This window comes from Pseudorca crassidens, chromosome 5 (assembly GCF_039906515.1).
Source record: "Pseudorca crassidens isolate mPseCra1 chromosome 5, mPseCra1.hap1, whole genome shotgun sequence".
Lineage (NCBI taxonomy): Eukaryota > Metazoa > Chordata > Mammalia > Artiodactyla > Delphinidae > Pseudorca > Pseudorca crassidens.
Genome location: NC_090300.1, coordinates 76866069 through 76892081, shown reverse-complemented (window position 1 = coordinate 76892081; position 26013 = coordinate 76866069). Strand labels below are relative to the sequence as shown.

At 46.8% G+C, this 26013-nt stretch overlaps 1 long non-coding RNA gene across 1 annotated transcript in view; it reads right to left on the bottom strand.

The window, feature by feature from the left end:
* Nucleotides 1–26013, bottom strand: part of LOC137224496 (uncharacterized) — a 90183-nt gene that overhangs the window by 9225 nt on the left and 54945 nt on the right. The gene's annotated exons all lie outside the window — the stretch shown is intronic.

The window sequence follows — 26013 nt, the reverse complement described above, 5'->3', positions numbered from 1 at the left end:
CCTCCTGATGCTGATACCGTATGTAATCTCCTCCTTTAGAGCATTAGAAGTGGTCTGTCTGTGTGACCAGCAGAATACCGCAGATGTAATGGTGTGTCCCTTCTAAGGCAGGGTCACAAAAGGGCATTCAGGTTCCCTACTTGGTCATGCTCCTTCTGGGTCACTTATTCCTGAGGGAAGATCACATGTTGTGAGCAGCGCTATGGAGAGGCCCACAAGGTAAGGAACTGAGACCTGCTGCCAACAACCATGTGCATAAGCCGCTTTAGGACTAGATCCTCCAGCCCCAGGCAAGCCTTCAGAGACAGCAGCTCCAGCTGACATGTTCACTGCAACCTCAGACCCTGAGCCAGGACCATGCAGCCAAGTCGCTCCTTGATTATTGACCCTTGGAAATTAATAAATGACATAATAAATGTTCTTTGTTTTAAGCTGCTGAGTTTGGGGGTATTTTGCTACACAGCAATAGAGAACTAATACAAGTTACTAGCCTATAGTCAGTGCTCAATCAAGGTTATCAATTTCATCAGAATTAGTATTAATGAGCATTCGAGTTACTACAAAATAATCCAGTTGACCCTAACATTGAAAACCAATGTAAAAGTTTAGCAAAAACCTCCATTCTTCAAAAGATCTTTCTTGTTATTCAGGCCTTAAATTCTAGCCACGTCAGGATTTCTATTAAGCACACCTGGCCTCAATTACACAAAAAGAGTTACATGAAAATGGAAAAGAGTTGCACGAAAATCAGTTCATATTTTAGGGAAAAGAATTTTTCTGAGAAAGTCACTTTGTTGGTTTCCTCACATGTGAATTGAAGAGGTTGGAATAGATCTGTCCTGTCCAAAATGGTAGCTACTGGCCTTGTGTGGCTATTTACACTTATATTTAAATTAATTAAATTTAAATAAAGTTACATATCAGTTTCCCAGTTGTACTAGCCACATTTCATGTGCTCAATAGTCACATGGGGCTAGTAGCCACAGTATTGGCACAGAGGATGTTTTCATCATCACAGAAAGTGCTATTGGACAGCTCTGGTCTAGATGTCTAGTGAGGGTGGGTATGTGGCTTGCGTGGAGCACCGGCACAATTCCTAGGCCACACTAGGTTCTCTTTCTTTCTTTCTTTCTGCCTCTTCACAACTCTGAGGCAGGCGCAGCTAGGCCTTTATCTTGAGGTAGCAACTCACCTTGGGAAGGACTTTCGCACCCTCGCTTGCTCACCGTCATTTCAGATTTCTATGTTACTATTACAGTTGTCTTATCAAATTGGGTCCCGTATCTCCAATACCAGTTCTACAATTCCAACTTGATGTCTAGTTGGCACCTCAAAAATGCACAAAACCAAAGTCACTCATTATCAGCTCCAGTCAGCCTGTCCTCTGGACATCCATGTTTCATCCACGGGACCTCCATCCTCCCTTGGAGGACTTCTCTTCGATTCTTCTCTCCCCTTGCCACGTTGGGTCTCTACCGACCACTTAACCCAGATCAAGTTCTTTTAATTCACCTTTCAAACTACTTTTTGTTCCTGTTTCCTCCTCTCCTCTCCTGCCAACACCCTATTTTGGGCCCCCATCATCATTGCTGCATGACTGGCCTTCCAAGTGTCTTGCTTTGTTAAAGACGCAGTGGAAAATCAGGAATGCAGCTTGGAAAGAAATGCAGACTGGTCATGTGGGGCCAGAAATAGGGAGTCTGCAAAGAAGTCAGACACAGGAGAATGACTTGGGGGAACAGTGAGTGGGCCACCATGATGTTCATTTCTAATGACAAGCTATCTGAGTAGTTGCCAGGGGAAAAGTGAGGCCCCTGAGAATCTCTAAAACACAGAGAGGTGAGGCCATGCACATGTGTGTCAGTGACCCTCTCATCCCTCTCTACTGTTCAACTGCTCCCCTCTCACCCTTTAGCAATCAAATCCTACTCTTTTATCACTCACTCATTCATTCATCCATTCAAGTAACACTTCCTGAACCTCTAACCTGGCTAGGGCTCTGAGTTGGACTTTGCTGTTCAGGACCCAGAGAAAAATAAGAGGTGTATTCTGCCCTCTGAGAGCTCACAATCCATTTGAGAAAAGTAGGTGGGTAGTTGGAGGGCCAAGGGATCCCAGAGAAGAAGTTCTCATTTTCTCCTGCCTATATCTTGCCCCCTCAAAAGGGACTCCGTGAACTTAGCAAGGACTTAAGAGAATAGAGTCTAGAGGCTGATGTGCAGCTGAGCAGTGCACAACCTGCGCAACTGCTCATGGAGGCCCTGGTGCTGATCTAGGTAAAGTATATACCATAAGCTGCCTGGAGGAGCAGAATCAAAGGGGTGGGTGGGAAGTCAGGAACCCGTACTTAAGGGGGATGAGGTCCAAGTGACTTTTGCCAGCCTATAATCAGGAAACCAGCCCAGGAGTGTGGAGACAAGAATAGGAACAGGACAAAGAATGGCACATTACATGGACAATGGGCAAAGTTTTGGCTGGGAGTATTGAGGGCTATTTCTCAGGAGGTTTGACTTCCTGGTGCAGAGACATATGAGTGAGGGGATAAAAGAGAACTTTTTGTTTGTTTTGTGGAGGGGTGTCATTTTTTCTCTTTCTTTTCTTCTTACCTACAAATCTGTATGGCAACGAAGGAGAAAACCAGAACTAACAGTGGAAGTTACAGGGGTCGAACTGCAGCAGAACAAAAAGAGGAGACTGCTAATACAGCCAGAGTTCACTCACAATGGGAGGGGCCATCTGGGGCTGGTGAGCTCTAAGTCATTTAAAATGCTCAGACAGAGAAAGGCTGGGTGGCCTCTGTCGGGGATGGTGTGTGTAGGGGGCCGTGGGGTGGGTGGGGAGTGATTTCTGCTGACTAGGGACTCTGAGGTGCTTCCAACTCTTACAGTGTATGAAGTGTCGAGTGCCGTGTTTGCCAAGTGCACCGGGATAGCCAGGGATCTGTTTAACAGTCTGAGGACAGGCCTCGACTCAGTAGGGCCTTAGTGCATGTGCGTGGATACTTCTCAGTCGTTGGCATATTTGAGCAAAGATTTTCTTCTGCCCTTTCTCAGATCTCCGGCCTCACAGGACAGAAAAGGAGCCAGGGGTCCAGTGGGAGAGTTGGGTGGCTGAGAGTCATCGCCATGCTGGCACCTGGCCCAGGGCATCAGACTGGAAGTGTTTCCATGTCCCAGGTGGAAGGTGGGGGGCCATGGAGCGGGGGGCAGGCAGGGAGGGTAAGGCTGGAGAGGATTATATAGAGAAGCTGTTTGGCCATATCCCTGTCAGAGCCACAAGCCCATAAAACACATTTGTGTGGATAAGAAAAAGGCACTCCCTGCTCCAGGAAGACAGCAACCCACAGTCTTTTGACTTGACAAGAGGAGGAGTTCTGGATTTTAGCTCCCACTTACTCTCTCTTGCGCAGTGGTTAACATGAACCACCATACTCAGTGGCCCTCATGCCTATCCCCTGCCTTCTCCAAGCTGTGTCTCCTGGGTGCTATGAGCTCAGGACTGGGATGTAGAAAAGAACTGGATCAATCAATGAGAATGAGTGGAAACTCAAGGAACAGTTCCATGTAAGAAATCAGCCATCTGGAACACAAAGCCACACAAAGCCAACGTCTAATATGAGGACTGATGTCAGCTCTTCTAGGCCTTTCCCAGAGCTGCAGAGCACAGGGGAGGCTGAGGACAGAGGGAGACCTTGCAGGAACAAGTCCCCAGACTCCTTCTGCCCTCACCGGTTCATTAAATGCACTTACTCCTTTACTTGCACTTAAATACTTATGTGTTAAATAGTTTTTGATTTATGTATATGTTTAATCTATGCCTTCAATATATGTCCCTAATTTCATTCTCTGTCTTGAATTCCAAGTTCCTAGAAAGTACACTGCCTTACATGATTAATATTGCTCAGTAAAATGCTGGGCACATTGCTACCTGGTGCTATGCGATGATAACAATGATAATAAGTTCAAATCCCACATTCCAGACTTCCTGTCATCTGACCCTCCCCCAACCTACTCCCCTCCCCACACCCCACTGTTTGGTTTTAGCATCTGGTACAACAGCCAAACTGGCTTACGTTCCTTGGGCATCCCATCTCCACGACTCATCTCAAGCTAGTTCCTTCATTTGCCTACCCTTATCCCCCTTCTCCTATCCCTGAGTGTCCAAATGCAACCCATCTCTGGAAGATCTACTCTAACACTATTCCTTATGATACACTATTCCGTATGCAGGAGAGATCTCGCATCTTCGCTCTCCCATGATACTTCATGTCAACTTTTTATGGATCTAACTACATACTACCTTGTATCGTTGCTCTCTGAACAAATGACTGCTTCCCCTGATAATCTGGGACTCCTCGAGGGCAGAGGCTGTGTCTTATCCATCGTGACCTCCACAGGGCTAACTCCAGGTCCGGCCACCTGGTTTTTATCTCTGTGACCTGGACAAGTCCTGTCCCTACTCTGAGTCTTGATTTGCTCATCAGTAAGCAAATGGGAGGAGATGATCTCTAAGGAGTGTGGTAGCTCCGAGGCCCGCAAAAGGCTCGTTGAATGACTAGAAGGTTGTGAAGAGGGCATTCCCCACCAGAAGAGGGAGAGCTTTGGAGACTTATTTACGGAGGCCTAAAAATTCCTGGATTGCCAAGAAGCTGGAAAGTCAAACTGGTTAGTCGTATGCACCAGACTTCTCTCTTCCCATGAATGGGAATGACATTAAGTGACTCAGAGAATAGTTGGCACAGAGACGCAATCTCTGTTCTTCGAAGTTGGTGCTAGGGCTTCTCCTGCAGCTCCCATCCGTCCCCTCAAGAAGCAAAGGCGGGGTCCATGATACTCCCCCCGTGGCAGCTGGGGGTGCCGCCCTCACGGAAATCCAGCCCCTCCCGTGGTGGCGATCAGGCTGCGCATGTGGTGTCCTGGCCCCTTATCAAAGGAGCTGCCTACGTCAGCCCCGGAGACCCTGAACCAATACCTATTCCTGGCAATAATTATCAAGCCTTTTGTAAGAGCCTGAGTACGCGAGCAGATCTTTTAAAAACAGGCTGATATTGCCTCCCCAGGTTCCTGGTGGTGACTCAGGGCAGCGTACAGTAGCTGTGATTCACGGAGTGTGTGGGCACCGAAGGCCTGTGGGTGTCCTGGCAGCCGTTCAGCTCTCCCTACTAGAACCCATAGGGTCACAGCCAAGGAGACGAGGTATGCACACCCCACAGCCTCTGTCTTCCAGAATGCCACTGTCACCACCAAGACACAGGCTTCTCTGCCATATAGACACGGCCAACCGCCATGGCCAAGAGCATTAGGCGGGACAGCTCCAGAGCTGGGACAGGGTAGGGAAGGAGATACCGTGGGACTCTGACAGCCCAACGTAGGGGCAGATGTCTACCTATGGCCTGGGGGAAATGAGGAGAAGGGGGTCCCTAGGAGGGGACAGGGAATGCCCCGGCTGATAGAGGCTCAGCCAGGAGTTTGGGGCTTGGGGCCCAGCTGGGCTGCTGACTCACTGTGGGCTCTTAATCTCCTGTGGGAGGCAGGCCCAGCTCCTAGAAGCCTAGAGGGCTTAGTGGTATTTATGCAGCTACAGAAGTGGGGCCTGGGGGCTGGCATGTAGCCCTGCCTGGCCATGCACAGGAGGGCAGGGGAGCAGAGTGGGGCAGGAAAGAGCAGTGAGAGGCAGGATGAGGCGTTTGGAGAGAGAGAGGTGAGCCTGCAATGACCTGCGACAGGAGTGTTTGCAGGGGGACTGACATGGAGACAGACATGTGGGAGGGGTGGGAGTGAGGGAAAGTCAGGTAAACCTACACCCATGGAGGCGGTCCAGACTGTACACCCAGGTTTACGTAGAGATGGCTTTCGCATTTCCCAGTTTTCACAGTCGAGTCAAAGACTTCACTTTTCTCAATAAAATATATTAGACCTACTCAGAGGTTTAAAAATCCCAAGAATTTCAGTACATTAACAGAAACTCAAGACCCACTTCAGAGCTCTCGTTTCTCTCCTTCTGGCCCCTCTACTCCACCCCTGCCCTCTGAGGGCCCCAGTGTTCACTGAAGTCTCTCCCCTGTCTCCTTGTGCAAATATGAGATGGGAATGAAAATGCCCCCCTTCTATCTGCCTCCTCAAATGCTCCGACAGGGGTGACAGGAGATCCAGGAAGAGGCCTGTGCATCCCAAGGCTCTGTGTAAAATGCTGAATCTTGGCACAGAAATGTGGAGATCATGTTATTTTGAAATATTTTTAGAAGTGTTTCTGTAACCTATACATCTTTTTGCTCTGGGGCCTCCCATTCTGTGTAGCAGGGAGTGTCAGTGCTTCAGGGAAGGGCAGTCTCTGCCTTTGCTGAGGTTTCACAGTCAAATCAGATTTCCATGAGTTGCACGAATGACAATAGGCTTGAAAGTCAAGTGCTAGGGAGAGAGGATTTTCTAAAGGCCTGGAGGATCCTATCATAAAATTTTATCCGTCCCTCCAAGGCAGGAAGAGGAAGGGGGGGAGCTTATCCCTCTATTTCCAACAGGTCATGGGAAAAGGAAGACAGAGGGGGGTCAGATAGGCATGTGTCTCCAACTCCCTTGGGGGAGACATGTTTGCTAAGTTGAGGAGAATACTTTGTTTTCTTTTCAGAGTCTGCAGGGACGACCAAACACATTCCCTGCACCAGGGAACATGCAGGTGTCTGTGGCCACGTCAAAGAAGACGCAGCACAGTGTGGGAATCTCTGTGGCTCCTAGAGGCTGTTAAGGAACTTAGTTGAAAGTCTGACTGCAGAGCTGGTTGTGGAGGTGCTTGGCACTGTAGCCGAGATCAGAACCTGGATGTCCCACAGGGCCTTGGGCCTTGTGGGACCCAGAGAAAGTCCTGAGGGAGCCAAGTCATCGCAGGGACAACTGGCCAAATTGCAGCAGACATCAGCAGAACATCCATCCATTACCTGTGGCCCATGTGAGCCCTCAGACCAGCAACTCTCCACCATGGCTGCACGGCAGACTCACCTGTGATGAGTGAGCCCAGGGTCCATACCCAAAGGTTCTGATTTAATTGGTCTGGGATGAAGCACTGATAGTTTTTTAAAAAGCATCCTGGAGGGGCTTCTCTGGTGGCGCAGTGGTTAAGAATCTGCCTGCCAATGCAGGGGACACAGGTTCGAGCCCTGGTCCTGGAAGATCCCACATTCCGCGGAGCAACTAAGCCCGTGCGCCATAACTACTGAGCCTGCGCTCTACAGCCTGTGAGGCACAACTACTGAGCCCGTGTGCCACAACTACTGAAGCCTGCGCACCTAGAGCCGGTGATCCAAAACAAGAGAAGCCACCGCCGTGAGACGCCCGCACACCGCAATGAAGAGTAGCCCCCGCTCACCACAACTAGGGAAAGCCCACGTGCAGCAACGAAGACCCAACACAGCCACAAATAAATAAATTTTTAAAAAAAGCATCCTGGAAAGCTTTTGCACAGCAAAGGAAACCATAAACAACACGAAAGACAACTTACAGAATGGGAGAAAGTATTTGCAAACGATGTGACCGACAAGGGATTATTTTCCAAAATATACAAACAGCTCATACAGCTCAATATCAAACAAAACAAAACAAAACAAAAAACAACAACAACACACATCAAAAAATGGGCAGAAGACCTAAATAGACATTTCTCCAAAGAAGACATACAGATGACCAACAGGCACAGGAAAAGATGCTCAACATTGCTAATTATTAGGGAAATGCAAATCAAAACTACAATGAGGTATCATCTTCTGTGGTCAGAACTGCCATCATCAAAAAGTCTATGAATAATAAATGCTGGAGAGGGTGTGGAGGAAAGGGAACCCTCTTGCACTGTTGGTGGGAATGTAAATTGGTGCAGCCACTATGGAGAACAGTATGCAGGTTCCTTAAAAAACTAAAACAGAGTTGCCATATGACCCAGCAATCTCACTCCTGGGCATATTTCTGGAGAAAACTCTAATTTGAAAAGATACATGCATCCCAGTGTTCACAGCAGCACTATTTACAATAGCCAAGACATGGAAGCAACCTAAATGCCCATGGACAGATGAATGGATAAAGAAGATGTGGTACATATCTACAATGGAATATTACTCGGTCATAGAAAAGAATGAAATAATGCCATTTGCAGCAACATGGATGGACCTAGAGATTATCATACTAAGTGAAGTAAGCCAGACAAAGACAAATATATGATATTGCTTATATGTGGAATCTTAAAAAAAAGATACAACTGAACTTAATTTACTAAACAGAAATAGACCCACAGACATAGAAAACAAACTATGGTTACCAAAGGGGAGAGTGGCGGAAAGGGATAAATTAGGAGGTTGGGTTTAACATACACACACTACTATATATAAAATAGATAAATAACAAGGATCTACTACATAGCACAGGGAACTACCCAATATTTTGTAATAACCTATAAGGGAAAAGAATCTGAAAAAGAATATATATATATATAACTGAATCACTGTGCTGTGCACCTGAAACTAACACAATATTGTAAATCAACTATATTTTAATTTAAAAAAAGCATCCTGGGCTTGTGACCAGGGAGGTGCTTCCTTCAGAGTTAGAAATATCCTCCATGGGACTTCCCTGGTGGCACAGTGGTTAAGAATCCACTTGCCAATGCAGGGGACATGGGCTCGAGCCCTGGTCGGGAAGATCCCACATGCCATGGAGCAACTAAGCTTGTGCGCCACAACTACTGAGCCTGCACTCTAGAGCCCACGAGCCACAACTACTGAAGCCCGCGCGCCTAGAGCCCCTGCTCTGCAATAAGAGAAGCCACTGCAATGAGAACCCTGCGCAAAGCAACGAAGAGTAGCCCCCGCTCAATGCAACCAGAGAAAGCCCACGCACAACAACAAAGACCCAACACAGCCAAAAATTAATTAATTAATTAATCAATCAATTAATTAATTAATTAAAAAAGAAAAGAAATATCCTCCACACCAAGGCTAGGACTAGGGTGAGGCAAGTGAGGCACCGAGGATGCACAATTTAGGGAGGCGCTCACTCAACGCCATGTAAGTGCAGGTAGGCACCTGAGAGTGCCTCCATCCATGTGTGCCACAGGTGCTACCCTGCCTCACCTAGCCCTGCTCCACCTCCTCTCCAGGTAAGCTCCTTCCCTGGTCCGATTTGAGGAGGTAAGCCAGGCCATAAGTCCCTCTCCTTTAGAAGGCAATGGAAAGTTGCTGATCAAAGTGTCACGGGGCCAAGAGACCTCTGGGGAATGGGGGGAAGAGAGTGGGCAGAAAATCAAAGAATGGACAGACTAAATCATTACCTTACATGCTTTGCCAGTTTCTGGGATGGGAATGACCTGCCATGACCATGGGCTGCAAAATACAGCTTAGTCATTTCCACCAGGCCTCTGAAGCCAGGACACTTTGATTTAACTCACTATGGGGGAGGGTGGACAAGTCCCAGGGTTCTTCAGGAAGGGATACAAGTTGCACAAACCAAAGTGTGCTCATGTTCTGTCACTGTCAGAGACAAAGTAGGCACATCTGCCTGCAACAGTGTGTGGGCGAGCTTGGGGGACCCTGCCCGGCTCTTGGTTGCTCATCATTTGTCTCACCCAGAAATCCGTCCCCGTGGCAATGAATCAGAAATTGGCACCATGGAAGGAGGACTTCTGAGAAGCATTTGGAGCTGATTAGTTGGTTAGTATGAGCTCAGGGCTCCAGTGAATGGCTCAGGACTGTGTGAAATCTCGGGGCTTTACATGCTGGGACAAATGAGTTCTTTGTCAGTAATAAGTGACCTTTGTTTCCCTTTGCCCTGCCTCCCCACCTCCCTGCTTCATCCTGGCCTCAGCCCAGATCCTGGGTCCTCCAGAAGAAAACCTGACCTGGCCTTGCCAATGGTGTTGGGCACCCTGAGACTCCATACAAGGGGGGTGGGGTGTCACTCTGTGTTTTAAGCCAAAGTTGCTCTTACAAGGGGTCAGACAAGGGCCCTGGCCTTTAGGAGCAGAGCTGTGTTCTGAGCTGTGTCAGAGCACTGTTTAAAACCCGGTTTTGTCAAAAAATTTCACAATTTGTATGGCAACACAAAAGACCCCGAATGGCCAAAGCAATCTTGAGAAAGAAAAACGGAGCTGGAGGAATCAGGCTCCCTGACTTCAGACTATACTACAAAGCTATAGTAATCAAGACAGTATGGTACTGGCACAAAAACAGAACTATAGATCAATGGAACAGGATAGAAAGCCCAGAGATAAACCCACGCACATATGGTCACCTTATCTTTGATAAAGGAGGCAAGAATATACAGTGGAGAAAAGACAGCCTCTTCAATAAGTGGTGCTGGGAAAACTGGACAGCTACATGTAAAAGAATGAAACTAGAACACTCCCTAACACCATACACAAAAATAAACTCAAAATGGATTAAAGACCTAAATGTAAGGCCAGAAACTATCAAACTCTTAGAGGAAAACATAGGCAGAACACTCTATGACATGAATCACAGCGAGATCCTTTTTGACACGCCTCCTAGAGAAATGGAAATAAAAACAAAAATAAACAAATGGGATCTTATGAAACTTAAAAGCTTTTGCACAGCAAAGGAAACCATAAATAAGACGAAAAGACAACCCTCAGAATGGGAGAAAATATTTGCAAATGAGGCAACAGACAAAGGATTAATCTCCAAAATTTACAAGCAGCTCATGCAGCTCAATATCAAAAAAACAAACAACCCAATCCAAAAATGGGCAGAAGACCTAAATAGACATTTCTCCAAAGAAGATATACAGATTGCCAACAAACACATGAAAGGATGTTCAACATCACTAATCATTAGAGAAATGCATATCAAAACTACAATGAGGTATCACCTCACACCGGTGAGAATGGCCATTATCAAAAAATCTACAAACAATAAATGCTGGAAAGGGTGTGGAGAAAAGGGAACTCTCTTGCACTGTTGGTGGGAATGTAAATTGATACAGCCACTATGGAGAACAGTATGGAGGTTCCTTAGAAAACTAAAAATAGAACTACCATACAACCCAGCAATCCCACTACTGGGCATATACCCTGAGAAAACCATAATTCAAAAAGAGTCATGTTCCACAGTGTTCATTGCAGCTCTATTTACAGTAGCCAGGACATGGAAGCAACCTTAGTGTCCATCAACAGATGAATGGATAAAGAAGATGTGGCACATATATACAATGGAATATTACTTAGCCATAAAAAGAAATGAAATTGAACTATTTGTAATGAGGTGGATGGACCTAGAGTCTGTCATACAGAGTGAAGTAAGTCAGAAAGAGAAAAACAAATACTGTATGCTAACACATATATATGGAATCTAAAAAAAAAAAAAGTGGTTCTGAAGAACCTAGGGGCAAGACAGGAATAAAGACACAGATGTAGAGAATGGACTTGAGGACACGGGGAGGGGGAAGGGTAAGCTGGGACAAAGTGAGAGAGTACTATGGACTTATATATACTACCAAATGTAAAATAGCTAGCTAGTGGGAAGTAGCCATATAGCACAGGGAGATCAGCTCGGTGCTTTGTGACCACCTAGAGGGGTGGGATAGGGAGGGTGAGAGGGAGACACAAGAGGGAGGAGATAAAAAAGTTAAAAAAAAAAAATAATAAAAATAAAAAAATTACACTGTAAAAAAAAAATCTGGTTTGGTCATCTCCTTTTTCTCAGTTTTTTTTTAATAGAATTTTATTGGCGTATAATTGCTTCACAATACTGTGTTACTTTCTATTGTACAACAAAGCAAATCAGCCATATGCATGCACATGTCCCCATATCCCCTCCCTCTTGCATCTCTCTCCCACTCTCCCTATCCCACCCCTCTAGGTGGTCACAAAGCACGGAGCTGATCTCCCTGTGCTATGCTGCCGCTTCCCACCAGCCAACTATTTTATATTTTATATAGTGTATGTATGTCGCTGCTACTCTCACTTCGCGCCCCCCCCCCCGCCCCCGCCACGTCCTTTTTCTGTTTTGACAGCAGTGGGGAGAGTTAGTGTCAGCAGGGGAAGATTGGGGGCAGGAGAGCAGCTCCCATCAGATGGCTGACTCCTGATCGCCGCACAGGGCCCTGTCAGCAGCCTCTGGTCCCAGGTCGCACACCTCCAGTCCCGAACCAATTTCCTGTAGCATGAGAATTTGAGGTCTGACTTCTTTCAGATCTGATGGCTTGGCCAGATCTGCTGGCAGAGGGGATCTGCCTGCTCTCAGGGCTCTGGAGATGGTTAACATGTCAGCAGCCACTGAGGCTTCCTAAGGAACTAGGCCACTTCTTTCTCTCTCAATCTTGATTTCTGCTGAGAGAAGCAGCATCAATGACCCATAAAACTTGAGAGCTTTCCCCTTACCCATTTGCTAGGATCTGTTAATCTCTTCCAAGAGCTAGAAGCTAACCCATCTGCGAGACACCTGGTCTTGATTTAATTAATGTGCAAAGCAAAAGAACATCAGGCAGGTAAAAATCTGTAATTAGCAATAGTCTCTCAAGATTTTCTTTGTTGGTTCCCCCCTCCTCCTCTTTCCAGGCAGTGAGAGGGGATGAAAAGGAGCCAAAGGTAGTTTGGCTTAGTTCCATCTTGAGTTAATTCCATCTTGAGTAATTACTCTGGAAAGCCCTCTGAAAAACTGCTGGCTGTTTCATTCAGCAATTTGAACTTGCATTTGGGAACATCATCAAACTGTAAATGCTTTGATCTCTTTTATGCTTCTGTGCATAAGGAAAACCAAGTACACCTAATTCTTACGCCGTGTTGTCATAAGCATTAGAGACTCTTGGCACATGGCCACAAGTAGGAGGCTCGAGAGGTGCTGGCTTTGTCTGAGGAGGAAACAGCTGGATGCCTTGGAGCGAACATCATAAGAGAAGCCAAGAAGCCGGAGCTCTGATCCCTGTTCCCAGTGGCTCACGAGATGACACTGGGCAGGACATGCCCCCTCCTGACTTCCACTGTCTAGTCTTAAAATAAGGGGTAAGGTCAGCTGATTTCTAAATTGCAAAGTCCTCTCTCCCCCAACCCCCCAAGCTCTGCCATACTTCGCTTCTAGGAAACACATTCCTTTCTTACATCACAAACCCAGAGGTGAGGAAGGTTAAGCAGAAGCAAAGGTAACTAGGTCCAGAATCTTGCTCTGCAGGCTTATCAAAATGTTTAAGGAAAAGATAACCAACTGTGGATTTTGAGATTCCTTTCAACAGTGGGACACCTTGGATGCAGTGTAGAGCCTGTAGCCACAGAGGAGAAAAAAATTAACTGGCCTCCAGGGGGTTTGTGGGGCACCTGTGACCTCAGCCTTAAGCAGCATCTCATGCTCTCCTACCTACAACACTAGAAAACCACGTGGGTTTTAGGCAATCACCCAAATTAAACCAATGCCATTGCCTTCCATGCTATCACAAGCTCCTCTTCTATGAAGGAAGAAAAGCAGAACTCGGACAACAGGGGCAGAGGTCTATTCATTCATATCTTCACTCAGGCATTTATTCAACAGATGCTAAGCACCTGTGATACATGAGGTCCTGGGCAGGTGTTAGGAACTGGATGAAGCCAACCCAGAGGCTGCCAGTGGTTCTTTGAGCACCTATATTCACATCTTTGGCAATTTCAGATTATATAGTGGATCTGTAACAAGAGAAAGTCATTCACAAGCAGACGTATCTTCTAGTTCTTAATGAGCCCCTGGATGGACACAGGTCCTTAACTAAGAATACCCACCTCTGTCTGGAAGGCAGTGCTAACTAACCACTGTACCACCACCAACTCTCCCACCTCTGTCGAGTTCCTAGTCTTCCTTCAAGGCCTGATTCCATGCCGTCTCCCCTGGGAAGCCTCTCCTGCTATCCCTAGGCAGATGTGATCTCTTCGTCTTCTGGTCATCCATGGCATTTGGTTGGTCCCACTCTGTTGGTTATCTTGTATCCAAAATTGCACTATCTTTGATTCTGCACGTCTCTTATTCTCCTTTATGCTGGTAGCTCCTCAAGGGCAGGGGCTTCTGAGGCACAGGAAGGACAGACTTTGTTGGAATAGTCAATATCCTGATTGTGAGATTGTACTAGAGTCTTGTAAGTCTTACCATTGAGAGAAACTGGGTAAAGGGCGCACCGGATCTCTCTGTATTGTATCTTATAACAGCATATGCGTCTACAATTATGTCCAAATAAAAATTTTAATTAAAAACAAAGCACACAGAATCATAAGACCTGAAAGATGGAAGAAACTCAAGAGGTCCTCTAGTCCTGTCTTTACCCAATGGATGAATTTCTGCCACAGCAGCCCACGTACAGACTTACCAGCCTTTTCCAAACCCCAGCAATGGAGAATTCACTGTTTCATGGGGGAGAGCATTCCATTTTCAGACAATTCCAGTTCTATTCTGAAACAAATGGGCCAGGCTATAACTTCTCCTTGGAGCCCACACAGAAGAAGCTGTTTCCTTATCCCCATGACAACCCTTCAGGGACATGAAGCTGGTCGTTATGTTCACCTGAGTCTCCTCTAGGCTGCAGAGTTTCTGTTCTTTTAACTTAACTCCATGTTTCAAGTTCTTATACCATTCTGGAACCTTTTCTCTGATTGTAACTCATATGTTACTCTGATCTGAAACAGGATTAACAGCCTCCTTTGTTCTGGACACTCCATTGGCTCCAAAGCTGTTAAGGACTACATTAGCATCTCTATGCTACCTGCATACCATTGGCTCATGTTAAATGTAGAGTCCACAATAACCCTTCAATCTTTTTGTTACACCAGCTACAGTCAAGATCCCCACCCCTGACGCTGGCAATTATTGTCTTGTTTTGACTCAAAAGTAGGACTTTACATTTCTCTATACCTGGCTGCAGTTCACTTGACAACTTGAAGGAGGTCTGAGTCTGTGGTGGGATGTGGGTGGCCGGGAGCGGGAGGATGTGTGCATTCGAGCATGCTGTCATGGATTGGCCTTCATCCTGCCGCACTGTGCCCAGAGATGTCAGTACTTCCAGCGTTGGCAACCCTACGGTATTGCTCATTGCTGTTGAATAGCAGGATAGGTTTATTTTTATGACACGTATTTACTGCAGAACGTCCTAGCAGAACCTCCTGGGTTTCACAAGTCTTCTGGCTCTATTACGTATGCAGAATGATGCCAGCCCGGCTCCCATCCTCATTCCCCATCCCCACAGAGACGCCGACTGGGAACCAGAGCATCGGGTTAAGGCTTAGTGTCAAGCATCCGTGCCCGCAGCTCAGGGAGATAGGGAGGATGCCTCTGTGGGACATTAGAGAGCAGGGCCATCCTACCCCTAACAAAATGAGAAGAAAAGGCAAGGCTTCCAGGCTCTTTAGGGCAGGGTGGGACAGAGTACCTGCTTATGTAAATTCAGTGAGGTCCAATTCTTTTTGGGGTGGTATAAACACAGTCTAGAGCCCTATGCCCCAAAGCTTGTCTATCCTGTGTTCTCTTCCTTTGCCTGTCTTGGCATCAAGCATTGTTGCATTGGCCCCTGAGAGGCCAGCGGAAGCATATCCCTATCTCTCCCCCTGTTCAAACATCGTCAGTGGCTCCTGTGATCTTGGATTCCATTCCTGCCGCTCTCGCCACATGATTGACATGTCTTCTTGGTGTGTCCTTCCTCTCCATCTATTGTCACATAGATGGGACTCCACTCAAATGCACACTTACGTGAAGATTTCCTTAGTTCTTCCAAGGATTGTAATCTCACTCTTCTCTGTGCTTCTCTCTTCTCAGTATCCAAGGGGACACATTCTGGCAGGTTTCACAGAGGAGCTGCTGTGCTTGGTATCTGTACTGGCATTACATGGACCCTATCTTGCCTTGTTTGCGTCTAGTGTATGCCTGTGGCAGAGACTGCTTGGTGTCCCCCAATACCTACTCTTCCTTCCTCCATGGCAGAAGACATTTTAGCAGAGCACATGGGCACCCAGAATAAAGACAATGATCCCCATTCTCACTCGTAGCTGGGCATTGCCACGTGACCAAGTCCTGGCCAATGGGATGGGAGTGCAAATGGCAAGAGCAATCTCTCTGCCTTTAAAGGGAAGGAGGCTCCTCCCCCCACCATGGCTCCTCCACCCTTTCCATAGGCTGGAGTGTGGAGGTGGTGGTGAGCCTCGTTGGGCCATGCAAATGAGAACAACAACTTAGAGATGACCTGATGGAGCAAGAAAAGAAACGGAGCCTAAGCCTCTGATGATTCACTGCGCAGAAGCATTTTACTAGCTCAGACTTCACTCGCGAAACACACTTCTGTCTTGTTTAAACCACAGTTCCTCTGGGTCTCTGTCCCACGTAGCTACACCTGCATCCTAACTAATAGAGTGTCCCACCCCACTTAATTCTTGGCTTCCTGTTCTGCTTCTGCCCTCTCCCTCCCTCTCTATTAGTTCACTGCTTCATCTCCCAGCTTTTGGCTTGTCCCTTCCTGATTGACCTACCCTGACCTCTCAAGGCAGCTTTGGATCCTTTCTCTGGCACCTGTCCTGACAGGCAAGCATGGGGGAAAGGGTGGCATTTTCAGATTCTGTTTGCTCTCTGGTTCCAACCTCTGCTACGTGGGTGTCAGACACCAGGCACTTAGTGCCTCCTGAGCCCTTACCTTCTCCACTTGCCTTAGTGAGTCCATGCCTTATTCCCCTGTGACCGGACTGTGAGCTCCCTGAGGGCAGGCATCGTACCTGCCTCCTCTTGAAAGGTTCCCCAGTAACTTGTCCATAGCAGGCCCTTAATCAATATGTAGATTCGCATCTTAGGGTTCCTAGAGCAGCACACTGAGTCCTGGACAGTGCAGAGAGCTGTGTGCTTGTCACTAGCTTTTCCCAGTTATTGAAGCCTTCCCAGGTGGGAAAGGCAATTGGATCAATAAATCCATTCACCAGCTGCTTCTCAATTGGGTTCTTCCCAGAAGTTCTCCTCTCCACACAAAGAAGAAGAGTGTTCAGCCTGACTCCGTCCCCCAGCACTTCAGCTTTCTGAGATGAGCTATGCCCACTCACTGTTGACCTTTAAGCATTAAGCCACAAACCCAGAGCAGGCTAAATTTTAGTCACTGAGTTAAGAAGAAAGGATTGGTCTGTACTGTACTTCCCAAAACGCCCAAAAATAACTTCTCCCCATGAGCCTGAGTGGGGAAAATGACTGAAAAATACGGTAGAACCCCTTAATTAAGTAGCTGATGACAGTACACCCTCTGTACCAGCCTTTCCAGGGCTGGAGGAGCTAGAAGATGCACGCCTACGTGCTGAGGGCATGGTGCCCCTGAGGAGTAGATGAAATGTGGGGGAAAGGAGGCACACTGCACTGGGGCTTTACCACGTCCACTTCCAGCAACTAGTGTGGAGAGGGTTCCACGGGAAATCGGAAGCTGCTGGATGCAGAAGACAGAGCTCCAGCTTAGAAATGAGAAAACTGTCCCAAGTACCAGCTCTGCCACTTCCTGCTTCCCCCAGTGACCGGTCCTGAACAAGTGCCCGAGGCTTTCTGGACTCACTTTCCTCATCCTCTGATGGGAAGAGTGGACCAGATGCTCTCCAAGTCCTTCCTGGCCACAGCATCCTGGGAGTCTGGCTGTTCCTCCTGGTCATCTGCTTCATAGCTTCCTTCAGTCCCTGTCTGCCTTCACCCGGCCTGGCCACACACACACACTGATGCCTTTCCTCACTCATCCCTCCCTGCTGCCTGCTCCCCGCGACGCTGGACTAAAGAAACAGGCAAATCAGAGTCTCCAATAAACACAGACTCCCGTGAGCACCAAACAGAGAGGGTCTAGGAGGGGAAGGCTGTGCACGAGCCAGGCCCTGTGCACCCGGCTCCTTGGGTGACTGAGGCATTTGGTTACTGACTGCCTGCTCTGTGCGCAGCCAGGGGCAGAAAGGAGGCGGGAAAGGGCGGCTTGGAGCCCTCGGCACACGTTAGTAATTTCTTTAGGGCTCTGACTACGTTTTATTTTATTTTACTTGTCTGGCCGGTTCCAAAGCCTTACCATACATCCTTATCACCTCATTCGCTCATCAACATGAGCCTCCTTTTAGCCTCTCTTGTTTCCTACCCAGATGAATAACCATCAGCTGCAACTGGCTCCCAAAGGTAAGTGTACCAAAAGAGTCAATATGTGGATCCCGCTCGCTGTCTCCCAACGCAGTTTCTCAAAAACCATGTTCTACTGCAACAGCTTGGCCTTGTTCAGTTAAATGCCTGTCCACCCGTACAGCAGATGGCAAAAACGGCCACATTAGTTTGTAGCTCCTCTCGCTAATAGCGGAGCCAAGTTCCCCACTCCTTTGTTTATGGTGGTAAGATACACATAAACATAAAGCTTACCGTTTTAACCATTTAAAAATGTACAGTTCTGTGGCATTAAGTACATTCACACTGTTGTGCAGCCATCACCACCATCCATCTCCAGAACGTTTTCATCTTCCCCAGCCGAAACGCTGCACCCGTCAGACACTAACTCCCCAGTCCCTCCTCTCTCCAGCTCCTGGAAACCACCATTCTACTTTCTGTCTCTATTAATTTGACTACTCTAAGAAGTCCATATACGTGGACTCACACAGTTTTTTTTTTTTTTTTTTTGCCGTACGCGGGCCTCTCACTGTTGTGGCCTCTCCCGTTGCGGAGCACAGGCTCCGGACGCGCAGGCTCAGCGGCCATGGCTCACGGGCCCAGCCGCTCCGCGGCATGTGGGATCTTCCCGGACCAGGGCACGAACCCGTGTCCCCTGCATCGGCAGGCGGACTCTCAACCACTGCGCCAACAGGGAAGCCCCAGTATTTTTCTTTTTGATTAGCTTATTTCAATTACCAAAATGTCTTCCAGGTTCATCCATGTTGTAGCACGTGACAGGATTTCCTTCCTTTATAAGACTGAATAATAATTCCATTGTACACAGAAACCACATTTTGTTTATCCATTCACACTTGGATTAACCATTAGACACTTTCACCTTTTGGCTATTGTGAATAATGCTGCTATGTACAGGGGTGTACAAATATCTGTTGAAGTCCCTGCTTTCAATTCTTTTGGGTATATACCCAGAACTGGAATTGCTGGATCATACAGTAATTTTGTGTTTACTTTTTTGAGGAATCGCCATAATGTTTCCCACAGTGGCTGCACCATTTTACATTCCCACCAGCAATACACAAATGTTCCAATTCCTCCACATTCTCTAACACTTGTTATTTTCTGTTTTTTGGATGACAGCCTTCCTAATGAGTATGAAGTGGCATCTCACTGTGGCTTTGATTTGCATTTTCCTAATTATTAGTGATGTTGCACATCTTTTCGTGTGTTTATTGGTCATTTTATATCCTCTTTGGAGAAAGGTCAAGTTCCCCATTCTTTGCACCTGGGCTGGCCATTAGAGTGACCAACTGTCCTGGTTTGTTCAGAACTCTCCCAATTTTTGTACTGAAAGTCCTGTGTCCTGGGAAACCCCTCAGCGCTGGGCAAACTAGGACAGTTGGTCACTCTAGCTGGCCTTTGATCAATAGAATGCATTGGAAGTGAAGATGTGCAGCTTTCAGCCTAGGCCTCAAGGGGCTTTGCCGCTGCCTCTCACGCAGCTCCTGGAAATCCGCTGCCCCATAAACAAACCCGTGTTAGCCCACAGGATGAGGAGAGGCGTGTGGCCGGGTCACATAACTCTTACTAACAGCCTACTGGCCACCAGACCTGTGAGTGATGCCACCCTCAGTCATTCAACTGCCAGCCGATTTGCCCACTGATGGCAGGTGTGCAGCCCAGCAGAGCTCAGCCAAGCTGGCCCAGACCAAAGAACGGCCCAGCCAGCCCACAGAGCCGTCATTTCAGTAAGCGGTTGTTGCTTTAAGCCACTGAGGTTGGGGATGATTTGTTACTCGGTGCAAACTAATTCATACAGCTCCACATAAAGTCTGCTATGTTCAGGGCTCCTCTAAGACCTCTGCTGCAGACAGGACCCTCCTGTCCTTCCCGTACCCCTATTCTTCGTGAGAAGAGCTTCACCTACTCTTTTGTTGCAGCATGGCCACTGAAGCAGTCAAGGGCCCTTTCATTCTCTCTGCCAAAAATAGACAAAAGCTTTCCCCTCTTCCCATCCCTTTGTCCTCCCCTCACTATTCACTTCTCACTGCACAAAGAGAGATGCACTCATTAGACTTAGATGCTGAAGTAGACTTAAGGGCCCCTTCCGTATACCACAGCCAGCTAATTTTCCTTACTCGGTTCCCATTTTTCTCTCACCAATCTTTTTCTTCTCGATCACAGCACATCTGAAAGAACTCTGACTTGCTTCAAATGCTGTTTCTCCAGTTGGCTGAAGCTTCTGTGACGCCAGCCCTGCTCCACTTGCTTGGTTCTCTGGGCAGTCGCAGCGCGAGGAGTTGTTTCGACACAGGAGCCTGGTCATTGCCATCCTAGAAGCTGTTTCAAAGCTGTTCAGAGGGTCTCATTCTGGGAAGTCAAGGTCAAGCAAGATTAGCCCACTCTTCTAAAGGAGACCTGCTTCCTGCTGGAACTTTCTGGCTCTTATCTCTCTCAAGAAACATTGAACTGTACTTAAGTGTCCAATGATAAAGGCCTAAAACATGCAGACTTCTTTCTTTCTTCTCATCAACCCTTGGTGAGCCCTTGCACCTGCAGTGAGAAGGATCCGGTCATAGTGCTACGCCGGCCTCCAGGGCATGCAGGTAGCTGGCTGTGGATGGCAGAGTTCATTCGCAGCCTCAGAGTGACGAGAATTCCATTTCAAGACTCCTTCCCTCATCCTGGGTCAATAAAGATCGAGCAATAGAAATGTCAGGACTTTAGAAATCACCTGGTCCAACACTGCCATTTGACAGATGAGGAAACTGAGGCCCAGACTTGCCCAAGTCTGGAAGTGACTTGTCCAAGGCAACCCAGCAAGATGGTGGCAAAGCCAGGGCTAGAACCATGGCCCTCTGACCTCTAGACTGGTGCTGTCTCAACTATCCATTGCTCATTGGTTGCTTTTTGAAAAATGAGTTAGGAGAAATGAAAGGAAGCCAAGGATTTTCTACAGACCAAACTGTTGGGCGGCAGAAGCCTAGGGTGGAGGGCAGTGCTGCCAAGATGAGAGATCTTAGAAAGCCTCCTCCTGTCCTCTCCTAGAGCTGAGAACATCCACAGGACAGAAACAAAACTTAAAGAAAAAGGAGCCGAGCCCCTTACCCAAGCCAGCACAGGAACACCCACCAGAGGAGAATGCCTTGTCCTCCCACCTTTCTATTTTATTTAGGAAACACTTTTCTTACGAACTTACACAACTTTTCCACAGGAAAACTCCATTGTGTATTAAATACCTATGTTCCTATTAATTCCCTTCTGATGCTTGTCAGGTTTGCACACTGTGCAATCACTGTAAGGATACACTTCTCAGGGTGTTTTTTCTCTAATATTATTTCATATTCAGGTTTTTTTGTGTCAACGGAGGCCTCATGTTTGTCGATTATAATTGTAATACTGTGTCTATTATATGGGTGCATCATAATTTGCTTTCCAATTTGCCTCAGGTTGAATATTGTATGATTTCTAATTCATTAGTATTAACAACACCAGTATGGTTATTTCTGTATGAATAGTTCTTTTATCCCTTTGGGTTTATTTATTTGGAGTATGCTTCCCTGGACAGAATGGCTGGATCGTGGCAAGGACTCAGCTCTTGCTATTGGCAGATTACTATCTAGAAAGGTGCAATCAGTTTGCAGGGCCTTCACCTTCATTTAAATGTGCCATTTCTCCTAGCACAGAACTGGGCTATCATTGAGTTTTGTCATTTATATTCATTTTTGCCATGTCAAATGGGGGAAGCTAAACAGTCAGGATTATAGGATATGAATCAAGGGAGGAGGACCTGTGAGATAAAGCCAAGAAGCAGAACTGGGTAGAAGCTGTGACAAATGCTCCAAGTAGGGCGAAGTGAATGAGAGTTATTTGTTACAGCCCCTTGTCCCTGGATACGTGGTGGGCTGGCCTGGACTGAAAATTCAGAGTTAGGGTGCACCCCAGTTTAACAAATGTGTGGTGGAGCCCAAAACCTGCTTCCAGCTTTGCATTTCCTTCTCTTTTTTAGCCAGGATGTGCATCTTTTTGTCGATAGTTTACTATCTGCACTCCTTCTGTGCACTATCTTTGATTTCTTGTCCTGAGGACACTTTTTCCTACTTTCACCAGCAAAAATCAGAGGTCCTGAGTCATAAAGGAGCGTAAGAACCTTTCCACACGGGCTTCTCCTCACCCTGGGCCCCCGTGGCTCACAAGAAGGCGTGACTCCCAAGAGTCGTTCCTGAGAAACAGCTCTTCCTGGTTGTGTTTGATTTGGCCAAGATGATGATGACCAAACAGAGCTTCTCAGAAGTTCCAAGGAGAAAGGGGTGGCACAGGGAGCACAAACAGGGAACCAGCTCCTCGGGCCGTCTCTGCTTTTGCCCATCCTTCCTCACACACATGCAACTTTTTTCAGAGTGGTTTCATACAGCCTAACATTCAGAGGTCCCCTCAGGGACTGGTAGGCCAAGTTTTGAGCCCACACCAAGAAGTCTGTCAACCACATGGTCTGCTCTGAAGCCTACAACATGTGAAAAGTTATATTTAATATCCCTGGGAGAAACCAAATATAGGAAAGCCAGTTTGTGGGATGCAACTGCTCTTTTTTTAAGAAACATCTCTACCTAAGTGTTTGGTGAACTCTTAGCTCTTTAGAGCTGGGCTATGGATTCTCTAGTCTTAATTAGACACATGGACAAACAGAGGCTTTAAGAGGTACAGGGACATTCCAGGATCCTCGACAGCCCTAAAAAAGGTCATTGCCATCCTACTAGAACTGGTCAGCATATGACTGACACCAGAGCAGATAGTGTGAACATAGCATGACAGCACAGTCAGCACAGCATCCTGTCCAGTGGCCTGACCATGGGCTGGGCTATACTCCCTATTTCCTGAAAGTCTAGAATTGATGGGGTAAGAGGGTGGTGGTGCAGAATGGATGATCTAATTTTCCACTGGGATAGTCAACAACTTGATCCCTACCACTGAGGTCTCTCCTTCTGTGAATATTTACCTATCTATGGACTGGGTCTCAAGGCTTCTGAATAGATGCTTCCTAGACAACCACACTTAGAATCTTAAAACATGGCACAGCCTCCTTCCTTTCTTCACTGATTCTGAAAGAAAAAGCCACCCCTAGTCCCTGTCCTACCTCCTACCACTCCAGGCAGGCTAACGCTGGATAAAGCCCTCCTATACCCCTCAGAGTAAGGACCCCAAAAGTCCACTAAAAGACCTTCAGCCAAGCTGTCTTTGTTTAAAACGCAGTGGCTGGTCTTTGAAGCAGCTAGTAGAGGTTCCAAACACTGACTGTAACATTTAAAGAAGACTTAAAGGAAATAGGAGGCTAGTTAATGGACTTCCCTGAGCTCCCATCATATACCCAGAGCAAAAGAAAGAGGGGAAAAGGAAAAGGAGAGGTTAAGCCCTTCTTCCCAGAGTGGTCCTGTTCCTTAGCTACAGAGGAGCAAAGTAACAAGGACATTGAACTCTGGCCTTCTGGGTTTCAGCAAAGCACAAAGGTCAAATGAGGGCCCTTTCTAGGCCTCTTGGGCCCCAATCAGGATATGACCCTTCTCCAAAGGGAGCAGATGATATAGGCTACCCCCTATCACAGTGTGGGATCCAGCATGGGTCCAGGACAGGGACACACACTCAGGTTAGACAGAGAGAGCCAAGGGGCCAAGCAATCAGATTCGTTGGCCACTCTTGAGGTAAACATGTGAAGCCAACAACCAGAATTTTGTAGAGCCACTGAGGGAAGAAACACAATCTATACAAATCAATTGAAGATGTCTGTTCTCAAAGACTTTGAACTTAGAAGTAAGAGCTTGGAAAACAGGAAGGGGCATGAGCCTCATACAGCAGCAAAGGATGAAAACAGCATGAGGGAGAAAGGAAAGGTGCAGACACCCAGCAGAAGTCAGCAGAACTGGGTCCATGTGAGGGCAGGTGTGCAGATTGGACCAAACAGAGGTGATTCTCTCGGCCTTACAGTCCTTAGTAAAGAGAAAACGCAAGTTCGCAGCATAACCCGTGCCCCGGCGGAGCCTCAGCTCCATCTAAGAGCAGATTCTACATTTGGAAAGTCTTGCCCTCTCCTTGAACTTGGTTTTCAAGGTTTCGGCAGTGTCTTTTCATTCCTCCTCAGCTCTGACGTGTCTGAACCTGCAAGCACCTCCAGAGCTGGAGCACGCGTCATCTTCACACCACGGATGCATAACTATGGCTTGCTCACAGGCTCCGCATTATCACAAAACAAAAATGCTACTTTCCTCAAAGCTGAGGTTTTGGAAACAGTGGGTTTGAAAAGCTGCAGGAGCAGCAGACAGAGCAGGTGGCAATGAATTAACCTTTTGACAGGCCCTTGCAATGCTCAGGAACACAGGCCAAGCAACCCGGCATCCAGATAGGGTTTTCTCTTTGGCGGGACAGTATTGTTAATATCATTCATTACTGCCTCTGATTAGGTTCCCAGGCTCATTAAGATCTCTGAGCCTTTGAATGTTTCTCTTGGATCAGATTGGATTCCACTTTGCAGAGAATTGTCAGGGCTTTCTAGTATCCAGTGCAGGCCAGATAGTATCTCTTGGCTTGACTCCTTCCTAAAGTTTCTACCCTGTGCTTCTGTGTGTGCACCGCCGATGACGCAAATCATCGTCCCGGCACGCTGGCTATCAGACCCCTTGCTGCCAGATGAACTAGGGCTTCTAATCCAAACAAAGCCAACATATAAAGTCCAAAGCACGGAAACTAAACTTATTCTAAAAATTATGCAGGTATGTGTTAACACTTCAGTTAGACACAGAGAACAACAGCTAAGCCAACTTTTAAAAAGGAGAGTGAAGAGGGCTCTTACCCTCTCTGATATTAAGACATATTATAAAGCCATCACAATAAAAAGAGAAATTAAGAAAATGTACAAAGAGGCCAACAAAACAGAATAGAGAGCTCAGACACAGAGTCATGTATATGTCTGAACTTAATATAGGACCAATGTGCTACCACAAATTGGGGGAAGGATAGATTGTTTAGTAAATGGCATGGGGAACTGGCTTACTATATGGAGAAAAATAAAACCGAGTCCCTACTTAAGACCACATACAAAAGAGGGCTCTGGGTCGTTAAAAGACCTAAGTGTAAAAGATTAAAGAAAAGTAGTAGAAACAAAATTTGTAGGATTAAGTTCAGGAAAATATCTTTGTGATTCAGGAAAGCTCTTTTAAAATGAAATTTCAAAAGCATAGACCATAAGGCAAAATTTTATGAATTTGATTACATCAAAATTAAAGATTTCTAGTCAGCAAAATATCCCATGAACAAAGTTAATAGACTGATGAAAAAAATAGATATCTGTAACATCTAAAACCAATGGGGAATTTATACGAAGAATATGCAAGGATCTTGAACATTTATGACTGCAATAGAAAATGGGGAACTGATATAAACGGACACTGTACAGAAGATGAAACTCCAAAGAACTTGGTGTAGGTCAGTTTTCCTGGGAAGCAGATTCTGAGAATGGAGAGTTTTGAGCAGGGTTTTTGGGGAGTGGTGAGGGAGTGAGGAAAGCAGCATTGGGTGGAGCCAGAATCTGAACTGTGATAAAGTTGCAGCTTAGGCTGACCCAATGGGGGAATGTGGAAACTGGGGTGTCTCTTCAGAGAGGTCCTGAATTCAGCAAGGGGACCAGGCTTTATTTCCCTGCAATGACTAGTCATTGGATGGATGCCACCCCCAAGAAGAGTTCATAACCCTGGGTGAAGCAGCTTCCTCTGGCTGAGGATAATTGCTGGGGAGGGTCTCATCTATGAGCCATCAGCAACCAGCACTACTGGTAGCTGGGTTAACAAGGACCTCGGTCTTAGAGCAGGAATCTGAACAGTACACTATGTAGCCACTATGGCAGATATGAAGGAAGACTCAAAAGCATTAGTAATATG